The following is a 17,097-nucleotide window of genomic DNA, read 5'->3' as shown; positions in this document are numbered from 1 at the left end:
ATATAGAAATGATGAAGATGATGGTTGCAGGTTAGGTGATCTACGGTGGTTGTACAGAAAACACAAACAGCCAGCAGTAGCAGCAAGACTTGATAGGTTGGTGATTGGTGTTCGTATTAAATAAGCAGGAACAACCGTAGTAAACAGAAACCTTGCAGTTGAAAGTGAAATGGAAATAGATAGATGGTTGTTTGAGTGACACATTGGTTTTCTTGTTGACAAAAACGAGTACACAGCAGCTGTAGTTGCAGTAGGAGAAAGAAGAGGAAATGAATAGAATGTGGTAGTTTCTTGGCCTCAGGAAATGGTGGCGATTGTGGTATAAGGAAGAGATGATGTTTGAGTTTCTTTCTGTGTTTCATACGTATATAATATACACGTATTAGAGATATTGATAAATAGAGATGTTGATAGGTAAGGATGTGGATAGATAACAATATGTTGGATGATTGATACACGGATATAAGAATATATCTTTTTCATAAAGCAAGCAAGTTGTTTTCATGGACACAGGGTTTTTAACTTTAATTCTACATCTTGTGAATTGTTGTCTCCCTAATTGATATCATGATATATGTAAAGTTTATCATATTTATCATTAGGAGATTTCTCGACTTTGTATATTTTATCCCATATTTTATGTATTTTAAATAGGGATCTCAGTTAGCTTGTTATCTAAAATAGTGGTAACTATAAATTGTATATATCCGCTTGTTTGGTGGAATCGTAAACACACAGAATCAATTTCCTATAATTTTGAATTTTCGATAAAGTGTGATAACAGAGATGTTGGGTCTGGTAGTTCTCGACAGTAGCAAACAAAGCAACTATGATTTAGCTTTGGTGTTGATCGGATAAGTAGCAAGAAGAACAAGAAGAAAGAGTATATGTGTGAGTGATTATTCAAGTGAACAATCAAACAATCAAGTACAGTAAAGCCAATTATCAAAGTTAGAATATGGCACAGTTTCAAATAGTAATCAAAGTTTAATTAACAGAAGAATGGAATGATTCATGTGGGTTCAGTTTCTTTTTAATCAAATTCACTAGAATATTATGTGATTTTATAATTAAAACGTGTGTATTGCCTAGTTATGAAACGACCCGTCCTTATCCTCCTGGACGAAGTCATCAACATTTGGTCCCATTGCGATGATCAACTCCAAGTAATGTCCTTAAAATGAGCTAATGCACAGCGGAAGACTTAATTCGTACCTGAGAATAAACATGCTTAAAAGTGTCAACCAAAAAGGTTGGTGAGTTCATAGGTTTATCATAATAATCATTTCAATATATTAATAGACCACAAGATTTTTGTTATCATAAACATAATACACTCGCAAGTGTATGTAAAGCATTCTAAGTGGTTGAGCACTTGGTAACCATACTTAACATTTAATCAATGTCGCATATTCCCTTTATTATGAAATCTCACTACACCGTACCAAATGTAGTCACCAAAACGAAGTACTGTGCAACCGTTGAATACTGGTCGTCCAGTCTGGTTGGGGTTGTCAGGCCCGATAGATCTATCAACAGGATTCGCGTTTACAATACCCACGTAAATAGTAGTTACCAAGCTACAGGGAAATATGCCAGTGGTACAACTCAACGTAGAATATATTTTTAAGTACTTGTGTCTATTTCGTAAACATTTATAAAAGCAGCGCATGTATTCTCAGCCCAAAAATATATTTTGCAAAAGCAATTAAAAGGGGAGCAAATGAAACTCACCATAATGTATTTTGTAGTAAAAATACATATGACTATATTGAACAAGTGTAGGGTTGGCCTCAGATTCAAGAACCTATATCATTTATATATATATATATATATATATATATATATATATATATATATATATATATATATATATATATATATATATATATATATATATATATATATATATATATATATATATATATATATATATATATATATATATATATATATATATTAACACACATAATTGTAATCGAATAAATTTATATATTATTTGTTATTTTAGTAAATTATATGTTTTATTTATAACTTAATTAACTATTTTTATTCCATATACTTTAGATACATAGTATTTATTATAAAAATATTAATATAGTTATGTTATATGTATTTAATTATATTTTTATATAACAAATATTTATTTGGTAAGTTAATATTAATAATAATAAATAAAAGGTGTATTTGATTAATAATAATAATACTAATAATCATAATAATAATTATAGTAATGGTACTGTTAATAATAAAATGATGATCTTAATAAAAAAAATAATACTTTTAATAATAGTAGTAGTTTTTAATAAAATGATAATGAAAATAATTAGTTTTGATAATAATACTTAATACTTAATAATAATAATAATAATAATAATAATAATAATAATAATAATAATAATAATAATAATAATAATAATAATAATAATAATAATAATAATAATAAAGTTAATAATAAAGATAATAATAATAAAAATAATAATAATAATTAATGATAATAATAATAAAATGATGAGGCTACCTTAATAAAAATCGGCCTAAAAAGAATAGAGTCCGTCCAGGGACTCGAACCCCCAACATCTCGTTAACCATCCCAACACCCAAACCAGTCCCTCTGCTTTGCTTATCTGATTATTACCACAACCAATTTATATTTAAATTGTATTATTTCAGTGTCATGTTTCTCCTTCATTGATTTACACAGGCCAACGACTAGCCTATCAGGGTCTCGGCCCAACTGAATATTTGGCCCAACAGACATTACCTCAAGCCCAACCACAAATAAATTGGTCCATCATCAGTTTCTTTTAAAAAAAAGTATTGTGGTGTCCTGGGTTAGAACCTAGGACCTCACGTTCACGCATCAAACATCCAACCAACTAAGCCGATTCATTTATCTATTTATCACCCATTTGAATTTCTTTTAACTCATATCTGTTTTTCTCTCTTATCCTTCTATAAGTTAATCGATCATCGATCACCATCAACATTCTTTTACGTCTATACTTATATCATTATCATTATTGTTACTCGCTGCAACAACCTCACTCATCATCACTATGTATGTATCATTATAATTATAAAAGAAGAATAACAAAACGTCACTTTAGGTGACCCATCTTGGTAGGCCATGAAACCCACTTTGTTCCACTTGCTATTTGAAAAAAAAATGCCATATTTTAAATACTATGACCAAGTTGACAAAAACTTTAGACTGTACCCTTTTCCATCCTTTTCATTTCGTTAAATAGCTCAACAGGGAAAGAAAGAAAAAAAAATATAGCGAGTGAGTGGAGATGGTTAGAGTCACGAAAAGAAGTAGCACAGCAGCAGTAAAACAGTAACGGTTTCTTTGATAGTAAGAACAGGTTTAACGGTGGTTTATGTGGTGTTTTATTTGATTGTGAAGAAGGATTCCGGCTGCACCAAAATAATTGGACATGTACAGAAATTTGTGGGTTTGTGTGGTTGTCGAAAATAGTGAAGCAAAAATAGAGTGGCAGTACAACAGCGTAAACTACGATTTAATAGTGATGGAAAGTAATGAAGTGGTAGGAGTGATGGTAGCCGACGATTTCCTAATCAACATTGAAGAGAGATAGATGAGAAAGAGATGACGAGATTGTTGTGGGTTATGTTGAACAGAAACCAGAAAGCAGCTGTAGCAGCGGTCGTGTATGGTGGTATTGATGGTTGTTCATGGCAACAGATGAACAGGAGGTTGTAGCAGCTGTGGTTGTCATAGGAAAAGAAAGGTTTCTGTTAACTAGGGTGTTCCATGGTGATGCTCGAATACCTTAACAGCGAGAAAGGAAAAGAAAACATAAATGTTTTATGGTGTTGGTGATTCAAGGTTGAATAATAAAGTGATGATGGTGTGAGTGGATGAAAGGTTAGGATGATGAAGGTGGTCGTAGGGTGAATCAAGATGGTGGTTTTGAACCGAGACATTATAATAGGTAAACGATGGTGGTGGTTAGAGTGAAGATGTTGGTGGGTTATAAACCGGAGAAGAAGGTGGCGGGTTTAGGTGATTCTTGGTGATTGGGTTGTTCATGGTGACCGGAAATGGTGGCGAGTTATGGTTGTAGTGTTGGTGATGGAATCATGGTGGTTGTAATGGCTGCCGAGTCCAAAAGGAAAGGAGAAGGAAGTTTGTGTTGGTGTGCAAGTAACAAAAGGTGATAAGAATGGTGATGAGTTTTCTCCTCTTGTAAATATGATAGTGTATATATATTAGATACGATAGTGGCCAGGTGGAAGCAATAACAAAAACAGTATAAACTCAAATCCCAACATGATGCATAATCAAGTCACGGATATATTTACTATTTATCAATCAAACATAATTTAAAATAGTAACCGGTAGAAGATAATAATAATATAATAATAATTATAAATCATATGATTTACGATATGCAACAGTTCATTTCATCAGCCCTTCTACCTAGAGTTTTGGTTTCAGATATTACATTGTGGTCGTTAAGGTATAAAATTTGATCATAACTTATTAAACAACATTAACGCACTGCTCACTCCCGATCCTGAGTAAAATATTAAAAGTGTTGAAATTTATTAATTAACTTCAAAATATATTTTTAATTCACATAATCACTTATTATATTTCAAATTTATATATGCACCTATTTACAATTAGTTGTTCGTGAATCGTCGGGAACAGTCGAAGGTCAATTGAATATATAAACATAGTTTCAAAAATTTCGAGACTCAACATTTCAGATTTTGCCTATCGTAGCGAAATCATATGAAGATTAAATTTAAATTTGGTCGGAAATTTCGGGGTCGTTACAGTACCCCCCCGTTAAAGAAATTTCGTCCCCGAAATTTGAGTGAGGTCGTCATGGCTAACAATAAAAATGTTTTTTTTTCACGACGAATATGAATAGTGTTTTATCATTTTCGATTAAGATGAATAAAACGATTCGATCATGTGAAGCGTACGAGTGAAGCTGTCACAAAAGAGTGAAATGAAGTGATTACAGGTTCGTCTTAACTTCCGACATAGTCAAGGTTGATTTTCAGAATTCAAGGAATTTAAAGAAATTTTCTAATCAGAAAGAAGATGAAATAGCACGATTTATTAGTAAACTGTTGGAATTACGGAATAACAGAAATATCAAGGAATATTTCCGTGATATACATAGAGCTTAAGTAGAATGAAAGAGTCGTGTAACATGACACATGATGAGGATAAGGTCTGTGAATCATCATTACGTTACATTAGAAATTTAGCATGACTTACTGTAATATAACCACGTTGGCCCGGCGTCATTATATTATACTAACTCATGCTTCAATTCCCTACACTTCTCCAACAACATTCATAATTTAAACTCAAATTTTATAGAAGAATAGAAATTAAACAGTTTCTTTTAGGATGTAACACAAATAGCACGAAGAGGTATATTATTTCGGACGAGAATATTTATGAAAATATCTTCAGAAGTATTGAAGATATTTATGATAATATTTTGGAATTTCTAAGTTCAAAAGTTGATAAGGAAAAATTTTCCGCAAGATCTTAACGTAGGTACGGAGCAAGATATTCTCTAAAGATTTCATTGGATCCAGATTTATCTGGGTTCTTGGAATATAGGGTTTGGTCCTTGTATTTGTCCTTGGTCTCCTTCATGGTTTGCTCAATCCGTTTGTTAGTACCAAATTTTCTATCGAGCGTTCCTAACACTTCCTTCTTTATCATCAACTTTTGGCTATTAAGACCATCTACAACATGCTGCTTCGTCAGCATTTTCAAAGTTAACGGATATGGGTCATCGGTTATCAAACCGAGGTGTTTGCAGGAGAATTGTGTTTTTAGATGATTAAACGCTGATGGTAATATGGTGGTATATGAAAGGTTCTCTGGTAACAATAAATGAGCACGCATATATATATCAATGTTATAATAAGGCAAACCCGAATGAAAGTTGAAGTTGACTTGCTGGAGCTGTGACAAAATTGGCTACTTTAAAAAAAGATTGCAATGTTATCTTCGGTGATAACAATGCCAACGGAGATAGCACAGATACGTGTTAAACGTTTAATCAGGTTCCGAGAGTTTTTCAGGTGCATAACTATATGCATAAATCTTTTCTTTCGTAGATGAAGTGCGGTTGGTTCAACCTCCCGATCGAGGTGTTTTCAAAAATCATGAAAGATTTGAACGCGGATTGTAATTGTCGAGGTACAAATGAGGTTTAAGATGAAATTAAGTGGCAAACTTAAAGAATTGTTTAGTTTTATATGTTATAATCAATATTTTAATTCATTTTAATTTTCCAAAGTTAGCAGTCCAATAGTCCAATTGTCCAATAGTCCAAAATATTCATATATAATTTAATATATAATATTCGAATTAATTAATACGTATCGTGACCCGTGTACCGGTCTCAGTATTGATCACAACTCAAACCATATATATATTTTGGAATCAACCTCAACCCTGTATAGCCAACTCCCATATTCACATATAGAGTGTCTATGGTTGTTCCGAAATATATATATAGATGGGTCGATATGATATGTCGAAACCTTGTATACGTGTCCCGTTATTTAAAATGCGTAAAATAAATACAGAAATTAAATGACGATAAATAAAATTGCGAGAATGTAAATTGCGATAAATAAATTACGATAAATAAAATGTAATCAGTTAGCTAGGAACAGTTAGCTGGAACAGTTAGCGTGGATTCTTAACAAAATTTCAATTAGTTAATTCGTTTGTTTCTAACAAATTTTATTTTGTCCAATGTTTTCTTCATTATGCCACTTGTTAGATTTTGATAAGTCAAAATTCAAATATGAAATTGAATGAAAAGGGTTATTATGCGGTGAACGGATACGTATATCGGTGGATGTAAGTAGGATAGTAAATGACTATTGAATCGGATTTGAAGAATGTACAGTGTAACTTATTAATGTAAAACCCAAATATTTCTCGGGTATTACCTACCCGTTAACATATTTTCATCATTAATAGTTTGTACGAAAGAATTTTTAATTACAATCTTTATGAAAACATATATACATATATATTTTCTTCAGATGTAATCATGGATTTAATGAGTTAATATGACTTTAATCTCATTTGATTTATCGATAATACTAGATTACATAATCTCTAAAACTTTAGAAATTACATAATCGCCATGTAGAATGAAGATAAAGTAGATAGAACGATACGTAGAACGATGATTAAGCTCGAGGTACAGAAGGAGATGTTGAGGCATGTGATGTTGAAACTTGGGTTGTTGGTGGTACTGGTGTCAATGTTGGTGGTACTATTGGTGCCGGTGATGTTGATGGAGCTGTTAAGTTTTGCACCATATTCTCCAAAGCCACTACTCGAGCGCGAAGCTCGTTGACTTCTTCTATTATTCCGGGATGATTGTCGGTCGAAACGAGCGGATGAATAAGGTTTAGAATTTTAGATAGAAGATAATCGTGACGAGTTACCCTGGAGATGAGGCTAAAAATGGTGTTTCGGATAGGTTCACCAGTAAGTGCTTCAGGTTCTTCGCCGAGAGGAAAATTTAGTTGATGGAAAGGATCGCCTTCTTCTCGTCTCCATTGATTTAGTCGACTACGAACTCATCAGATGAATTGAGGATGGATGACTGGGTGATTCATTCTGGTGACGCTGCTTTCGGGGCTTAGGTGAAACTCCATGTCGGAATCCGAGGGACTTGAACTAGTGGTGAGTTCCATTGCGTACGATTGAATAAAGGATTTTTCGATATGAAATGATTTTCAGATATTGGATGGTATTCTAATTACATAGAATACCTATATTTAGTATAGAAGATCCCGTAGATTACGGAGGAAATTAAGGAAACGTGTCAGATAAAGTCTACAGTGACAGATACACTAAGATATGAATTTATCTATACACTATCTATTAAATAAGTGCAGGAAGTCATATCTAGACTTAGGAATAATAAGCAGGTAATTTTCCACTAGGAATGATAAACGATACTTATAATATGCAGCTAAGGTCGAAGTCCAGACTCGCTAATGCATCTTAACAACTATCAGTTAGACACACTAATGCAAGACCTGGTTTGCTAGGACCAACGCTCTGATACCACATGAAACAACCCGTCCTTATCCTCCTGGACGAAGTCATCAACATTTGGTCCCATTGCGATGATCAACTCCAAGTAATGTCCTTAAAATGAGCTAATGCACAGCGGAAGACTTAATTCGTACCTGAGAATAAACATGCTTAAAAGTGTCAACCAAAAAGGTTGGTGAGTTCATAGGTTTATCATAATAATCATTTCAATATATTAATAGACCACAAGATTTTTGTTATCATAAACATAATACACTCGCAAGTGTATGTAAAGCATTCTAAGTGGTTGAGCACTTGGTAACTGAAACGACCCGTCCTTATCCTCCTGGACGAAGTCATCAACATTTGGTCCCATTGCGATGATCAACTCCAAGTAATGTCCTTAAAATGAGCTAATGCACAGCGGAAGACTTAATTCGTACCTGAGAATAAACATGCTTAAAAGTGTCAACCAAAAAGGTTGGTGAGTTCATAGGTTTATCATAATAATCATTTCAATATATTAATAGACCACAAGATTTTTGTTATCATAAACATAATACACTCACAAGTGTATGTAAAGCATTCTAAGTGGTTGAGCACTTGGTAACCATACTTAACATTTAATCAACGTCGTATATTCCCTTTATTATGAAATCTCACTACACTGTACCAAATGTAGTCACCAAAACGAAGTACTGTGCAACCGTTGAATACTGGTCGTCTAGTCCGGTTGGGGTTGTCAGGCCCGATAGATCTATCAACAGGATTCGCGTTTACAATACCCACGTAAATAGTAGTTACCAAGCTACAGGGAAATATGCCAGTGGTACAACTAAACGTAGAATATATTTTTAAGTACTTGTGTCTATTTCATAAACATTTATAAAAGCAGCGCATGTATTCTCAGCCCAAAAATATATTTTGCAAAAGCAATTAAAAAGGGAGCAAATGAAACTCACCATAATGTATTTTGTAGTAAAAATACATATGACTATATTGAACAAGTGTAGGGTTGGCCTCAGATTCACGAACCTATATCATTTATATATATATATATATATATATATATATATATATATATATATATATATATATATATATATATATATATATATATATATATATATATATATATATATATATATATTAACACACATAATTGTAATCGAACAAATTTATATATTATTTGTTATTTTAGTAAATTATATGTTTTATTTATAACTTAATTAACTATTTTTATTCCATATACTTTAGATACATAGTATTTATTATAAAAATATTAATATAGTTATGTTATATGTATTTAATTATATTTTTATATAACAAATATTTATTTGGTAAGTTAATATTAATAATAATAAATAAAAGGTGTATTTGATTAATAATAATAATACTAATAATCATAATAATAATTATAGTAATAGTACTGTTAATAATAAAATGATGATCTTAATAAAAAAAATAATACTTTTAATAATAGTAGTAGTTTTTAATAAAATGATAATGAAAATAATTAGTTTTGATAATAATACTTAATACTTAATAATAATAATAATAATAATAATAATAATAATAATAATAATAATAATAATAAAGTTAATAATAAAGATAATAATAATAAAAATAATAATAATAATTAATGATAATAATAATAAAATGATGAGGCTACCTTAATAAAAATCGGCCTAAAAAGAATAGAGTCCGTCCAGGGACTCGAACCCCCAACATCTCGTTAACCATCCCAACAACCAAACCAGTCCCTCTGCTTTGCTTATCTGATTATTACCACAACCGATTTATATTTAAATTGTATTATTTCAGTGTCATGTTTCTCCTTCATTGATTTACACAGGCCAACGACTAGCCCATCAGGGTCTCGGCCCAACTGAATATTTGGCCCAACAGACATTACCTCAAGCCCAACCACAAATAAATTGGTCCATCATCAGTTTCTTTTAAAAAAAGTATTGTGGTGTCCTGGGTTCGAACCTAGGACCTCACGTTCACTCATCAAACATCCAACCAACTGAGCCGATTCATTTATCTGTTTTATCACCCATTTGAATTTCTTTTAACTCATATCTGTTTTTCTCTCTTATCCTTCTATAAGTTAATCGATCATCGATCACCATCAACATTCTTTTACGTCTATAGTTATATCGTTATCATTATTGTTACTCGCTGCAACAACCTCACTCATCATCACTATGTATGTATCATTATAATTATAAAAGAAGAATAACAAAACGTCACTTTAGGTGACCCATCTTGGTAGGCCATGAAACCCACTTTGTTCCACTTGCTATTTGAAAAAAAAAATGCCATATTTTAAATACTATGACCAAGTTGACAAAAACTTTATACTGTACCCTTTTCCATCCTTTTCATTCCGTTAAATAGCTCAACAGGGAAAGAAAGAAAAAAAATATAGCGAGTGAGTGGAGATGGTTAGAGTCACGAAAAGAAGTAGCACAGCAGCAGTAAAACAGTAACGGTTTCTTTGATAGTAAGAACGGGTTTAACGGTGGTTTATGTGGTGTTTTATTTGATTGTGAAGAAGGATTCCGGCTGCACCAAAATAATCGAACATGTACAGAAATTTGTGGGTTTGTGTGGTTGTCGAAAATAGTGAAGCAAAAATAGAGTGGCAGTACAACAGCGTAAACTGCGATTTAATAGTGATGGAAAGTGATGAAGTGGTAGGAGTGATGGTAGCCGATGATTTCCTAATCAACATTGAAGAGAGATTGATGAGAGAGAGATGACGAGATTGTTGTGGGTTATGTTGAACAGAAACCAGAAAGCAGCTATAGCAGCGGTCGTGTATGATGGTATTGATGGTTGTTCATGGCAACAGATGAACAGGAGGTTGTAGCAGCTGTGGTTGTCATAGGAAAAGAAAGGTTTCTGTTAACTAGGGTGTTCCATGGTGATGATCGAATACCTTAACAGCGAGAAAGGAAAAGAAAACATAAATGTTTTATGGTGTTGGTGATTCAAGGTTGAATAATAAAGTGATGATAGTGTGAGTGGATGAAAGGTTAGGATGATGAAGGTGGTCATAGGGTGAATCAAGATGGTGGTTTTGAACCGGTACATTATAATAGGTAAACGATGGTGGTGGTTAGAGTGGAGATGTTGGTGGGTTATAAACCGGAGAAGAAGGTGGCGGGTTTAGGTGATTCTTGGTGATTGGGTTGTTCATGGTGACCGGAAATGGTGGCGAGTTATGGTTGTAGTGGTGGTGATGGAATCATGGTGGTTGTAATGGCTGCCGAGTCCAAAAGGAAAGGAGAAGGAAGTTTGTGTTGGTGTGCAAGTAACAAAAGGTGATAAGAATGGTGATGAGTTTTCTCCTCTTGTAAATATGATAGTGTATATATATTAGATACGATAGTGGCCAGGTGGAAGCAATAACAAAAACAGTATAAACTCAAATCCCAACATGATGCATAATCAAGTCACGGATATATTTACTATTTATCAATCAAACATAATTTAAAATAGTAACCGGTAGAAGATAATAATAATATAATAATAATTATAAATCATATGATTTACGATATGCAATAGTTCATTTCATCAGCCCTTCTACCTAGAGTTTTGGTTTCAGATATTACATTGTGGTCGTTAAGGTATAAAATTTGATCATAACTTATTAAACAACATTAACTCACTGCTCACTCCCGATCCTGAGTAAAATAAAAAAAGTGTTGAAATTTATTAATTAACTTCAAAATATATTTTTAATTCACATAATCACTTATTATATTTCAAATTTATATATGCACCTATTTACAATTAGTTGTTCGTGAATCATCGGGAACAGTCGAAGATCAATTGAATATATAAACATAGTTTTAAAAATTTCGAGACTCAAAATTTCAGATTTTGCCTATCGTAGCGAAATCATATGAAGATTAAATTTAAATTTGGTCGGAAATTTCCGGGTCGTTATAGTACCCCCCCCCCCCCCCCCCCCCCCCCCCGTTAAAGAAATTTCGTCACCAAAATTTGAGTGAGGTCGTCATGGCTAACAATAAAAATGTTTTTTTTTCACGACGAATATGAATAGTGTTTTATCATTTTCGATTAAGATGGATAAAACGATTCGATCATGTGAAGCGTACGAGTGAAGCTGTCACAAAAGAGTGAAATGAAGTGATTAGAGGTTCGTCTTAACTTCTGACATAGTCAATGTTGATTTTCAGAATTCAAGGAATTTAAAGAAATTTTCTAATCAGAAAGAAGATGAAATAGCACGATTTATTAGTAAACTGTTGGAATTACGGAATAACAGAAATATCAAGGAATATTTCCGTGATATACATAGAGCTTAAGTAGAATGAAAGAGTCGTGTAACATGACACATGATGAGGATAAGGTCTGTGAATCATCATTACGTTACATTAGAAATTTAGCATGACTTACTGTAATATAACTACGTTGGCCAGGCGTCATTATATTATACTAACTCATGCTTCAATTCCCTACACTTCTCCAACAACATTCATAATTTAAACTCAAATTTTATAGAAGAATAGAAACTAAAACAGTTTCTTTTAGGATGTAACACAAATAGCACGAAGAGGTATATTATTTCGGACGAGAATATTTATGAAAATATCTTCAGAAGTATTGAAGATATTTATGATGATATTTTGGAATTTCTAAGTTCAAAAGTTGATAAGGAAAAATTTTCCGCAAGATCTTAACGTAGGTACGGAGCAAGATATTCTCTAAAGATTTCATTGGATCCAGATTTATCTGGGTTCTTGGAATATAGGGTTTGGTCCTTGTATTTGTCCTTGGTCTCCTTCATGGTTTGCTCAATCCGTTTTGTAGTACCAAATTTTCTATCGAGCGTTCCTAACACTTCCTTCTTTATCATCAACTTTTGGCTATTAAGACCATCTACAACATGCTGCTTCGTCAGCATTTTCAAAGTTAACGGATATGGGTCATCGGTTATCAAACCGAGGTGTTTGCAGGAGAATTGTGTTTCTAGATGATTAAACGCTGATGGTAATATGGTGGTATATGAAAGGTTCTCTGGTAACAATAAATGAGCACGCATATATATATATATATATATATATATCAATGTTATAATAAGGCAAACCCGAATGAAAGTTGAAGTTGACTTGCTGGAGCTGTGACAAAATTGGCTACTTTAAAAAAGGATTGCAATGTTATCTTCGGTGATAACAATGCCAACGGAGCTAGCACAGATACGTGTTAAACGTTTAATCAGGTTCCGAGAGTTTTTCAGGTGCATAACTATATGCATAAATCTTTTCTTCTGTAGATGAAGTGCGGTTGGTTCAACCTCCCGATCGAGGTGTTTTCAAAAATCATGAAAGATTTGAACGCGGATTGTAATTGTCGAGGTACAAATGAGGTTTAAGATGAAATCAAGTGGCAAACTTAAAGAATTGTTTAGTTTTATATGTTATAATCAATATTTTAATTCATTTTAATTTTCCAAAGTTAGCAGTCCAATAGTCCAATTGTCCAATAGTCCAATATATTCATATATAATTTAATATATAATATTCGAATTAATTAATACGTATCGTGACCCGTGTACCGGTCTCAGTATTGATCATAACTCAAACCATATATATATATTTTGGAATCAACCTCAACCCTGTATAGCCAGCTCCAACATTCACATATAGAGTGTCTATGGTTGTTCCGAAATATATATATAGATGGGTCGATATGATATGTCGAAACTTTGTATACGTGTCCCGTTATTTAAAATGCGTAAAATAAATACAGAAATTAAATGACGATAAATAAAATTGCGAGAATGTAAATTGCGATAAATAAATTACGATAAATAAAATGTAATCAGTTAGCTGGAACAGTTAGCGTGGATTCTTAACAAAATTTCAATTAGTTAATTCGTTTATTTCTAACAAATTTTATTTTGTCCAATGTTTTCTTCATTATGCCACTTGTTAGATTTTGATAAGTCAAAATTCAAATATGAAATTGAATGAAAAGGGTTATTATGCGGTGAACGGATACGTATATCGGTGGATGTAAGTAGGATAGTAAATGACTGTTGAATCGGATTTGAAGAATGTATAGTGTAACTTATTAATGTGAAACCCAAATATTTCTCGGGTATTACCTACCCGTTAACATATTTTCATCATTAATAGTTTGTACGAAAGAATTTTTAATTACAATCTTTATGAAAACATATATACATATATATTTTCTTCAGATGTAATCATGGATTTAATGAGTTAATATGACTTTAATCTCATTTGATTTATCGATAATACTAGATTACATAATCTCTAAAACTTTAGAAATTACATAATCGCCATGTAGAACGAAGATAAAGTAGATAGAACGATACGTAGAATGATGATTAAGCTCGAGGTACAGAAGGAGATGTTGAGGCATGTGATGTTGAAACTTGGGTTGTTGGTGGTACTGGTGTCGATGTTGGTGGTACTATTGGTGCCGGTGATGTTGATGGAGCTGTTAAGTTTTACACCATATTCTCCAAAGCCACTACTCGAGCGCGAAGCTCGTCGACTTCTTCTATTATTCTGGGATGATTGTCGGTCGAAACGAGCGGATGAATAAGGTTTAGAATTTTAGATAGAAGATAATCGTGACGAGTTACCCTGGAGATGAGGCTAAAAATGGTGTTTGGAATAGGTTCACCTGTAAGTGCTTCAGGTTCTTTGCCGAGAGGAAAATTTAGTTGATGGAAAGGATCGCCTTCTTCTCGTCTCCATTGATTTAGTTGACTACAAACTCATCAGATGAATTGAGGATGGATAACTGGGTGATTCATTCTGGTGACGCTGCTTTCAGGGCTTAGGTGAAACTCCATGTCGGAACCCGAGGGACTTGAACTAGTGGTGAGTTCCATTGCGTACGATTGAATAAAGGATTTTTCGATATGAAATGATTTTCGGATATTGGATGGTATTCTAATTACATAGAATACCTATATTTAGTATAGAAGATCCCGTAGATTACGGAGGAAATTAAGGAAACGTGTCAGATAAAGTCTACAGTGACAGATACACTAAGATATGAATTTATCTATACACTATCTATCAAATAAGTGCAGGAAGTCATATCTAGACTTAGGAATAATAAGCAGGTAATTTTCCACTAGGAATGATAAACGATACTTATAATATGCAGCTAAGGTCGAAGTCCAGACTCGCTAATGCATCTTAACAACTATCAGTTTGACACACCAATGCAAGAACTGGTTCGCTAGGACCAACGCTCTAATACCACATGAAACGACCCGTCCTTATCCTCCTGGACGAAGTCATCAACATTTGGTCCCATTGCGATGATCAACTCCAAGTAATGTCCTTAAAATGAGCTAATGCACAGCGGAAGACTTAATTCGTATCTGAGAATAAACATGCTTAAAAGTGTCAACCAAAAAGGTTGGTGAGTTCATAGGTTTATCATAATAATCATTTCAATATATTAATAGACCACAAGATTTTTGTTATCATAAACATAATACACTCGCAAGTGTATGTAAAGCATTCTAAGTGGTTGAGCACTTGGTAACCATACTTAACATTTAATCAACGTCGCATATTCCCTTTATTATGAAATCTCACTAGACCGTACCAAATGTAGTCACCAAAATGAAGTACTGTGCAACCGTTGAATACTGGTCGTCCAGTCCGGTTGGGGTTGTCAGGCCCGATAGATCTATCAACAGGATTCGCGTTTACAATACCCACGTAAATAGTAGTTACCAAGCTACAGGGAAATATGCCAGTGGTACAACTCAACGTAGAATATATTTTTAAGTACTTGTGTCTAGTTCGTAAACATTTATAAAAGCAGCGCATGTATTCTCAGCCCAAAAATATATTTTGCAAAAGCAATTAAAAAGGGAGCAAATGAAACTCACCATAATGTATTTTGTAGTAAAAATACATATGACTATATTGAACAAGTGTAGGGTTGGCTTCGGATTCACGAACCTATATCATTTATATATATATATATATATATATATATATATATATATATATATATATATATATATATATATATATATATATATATATATATATATATATTAACACACATAATTGTAATCGAACAAGTTTATATATTATTTGTTATTTTAGTAAATTATATGTTTTATTTATAACTTAATTAACTATTTTTATTCCATATACTTTAGATACATAGTATTTATTATAAAAATATTAATATAGTTATGTTATATGTATTTAATTATATTTTTATATAACAAATATTTATTTGGTAAGTTAATATTAATAATAATAAATAAAAGGTGTATTTGATTAATAATAATAATACTAATAATCATAATAATAATTATAGTAATAGTGCTGTTAATAATAAAATGATGATCTTAATAAAAAAAATAATACTTTTAATAATAGTAGTAGTTTTTAAGAAAATGATAATGAAAATAATTAGTTTTGATAATAATACTTAATACTTAATAATAATAATAATAATAATAATAATAATAATAATAATAATAATAATAATAATAATAATAATAATAATAATAAAGTTAATAATAAAGATAATAATAATAAAAATAATAATAATAATTAATGATAATAATAATAAAATGATGAGGCTACCTTAATAAAAATCGGCATAAAAAAATAGAGTCCGTCCAGGGACTCGAACCCCCAACATCTCGTTAACCATCCCAACACCCAAACCAGTCCCTCTGCTTTGCTTATCTAATTATTACCACAACCGATTTATATTTAAATTGTATTATTTCAGTGTCATGTTTCTCCTTCATTGATTTACACATGCCAACGACTAGCCCATCAGGGTCTCGGCCCAACTGAATATTTGGCCCAACAGACATTACCTCAAGCCCAACCACAAATAAATTGGTCCATCATCAGTTTCTTTTAAAAAAAATATTGTGGTGTCCTGGGTTCGAACCTAGGACCTCACGTTCACTCATCAAACATCCAACCAACTGAGCCGATTCATTTATCTGTTTTATC

Source organism: Rutidosis leptorrhynchoides, chromosome 11 (genome assembly GCF_046630445.1).
Source record: "Rutidosis leptorrhynchoides isolate AG116_Rl617_1_P2 chromosome 11, CSIRO_AGI_Rlap_v1, whole genome shotgun sequence".
NCBI classification, from domain to species: domain Eukaryota; kingdom Viridiplantae; phylum Streptophyta; class Magnoliopsida; order Asterales; family Asteraceae; genus Rutidosis; species Rutidosis leptorrhynchoides.
This window is presented reverse-complemented; position numbering follows the sequence as displayed.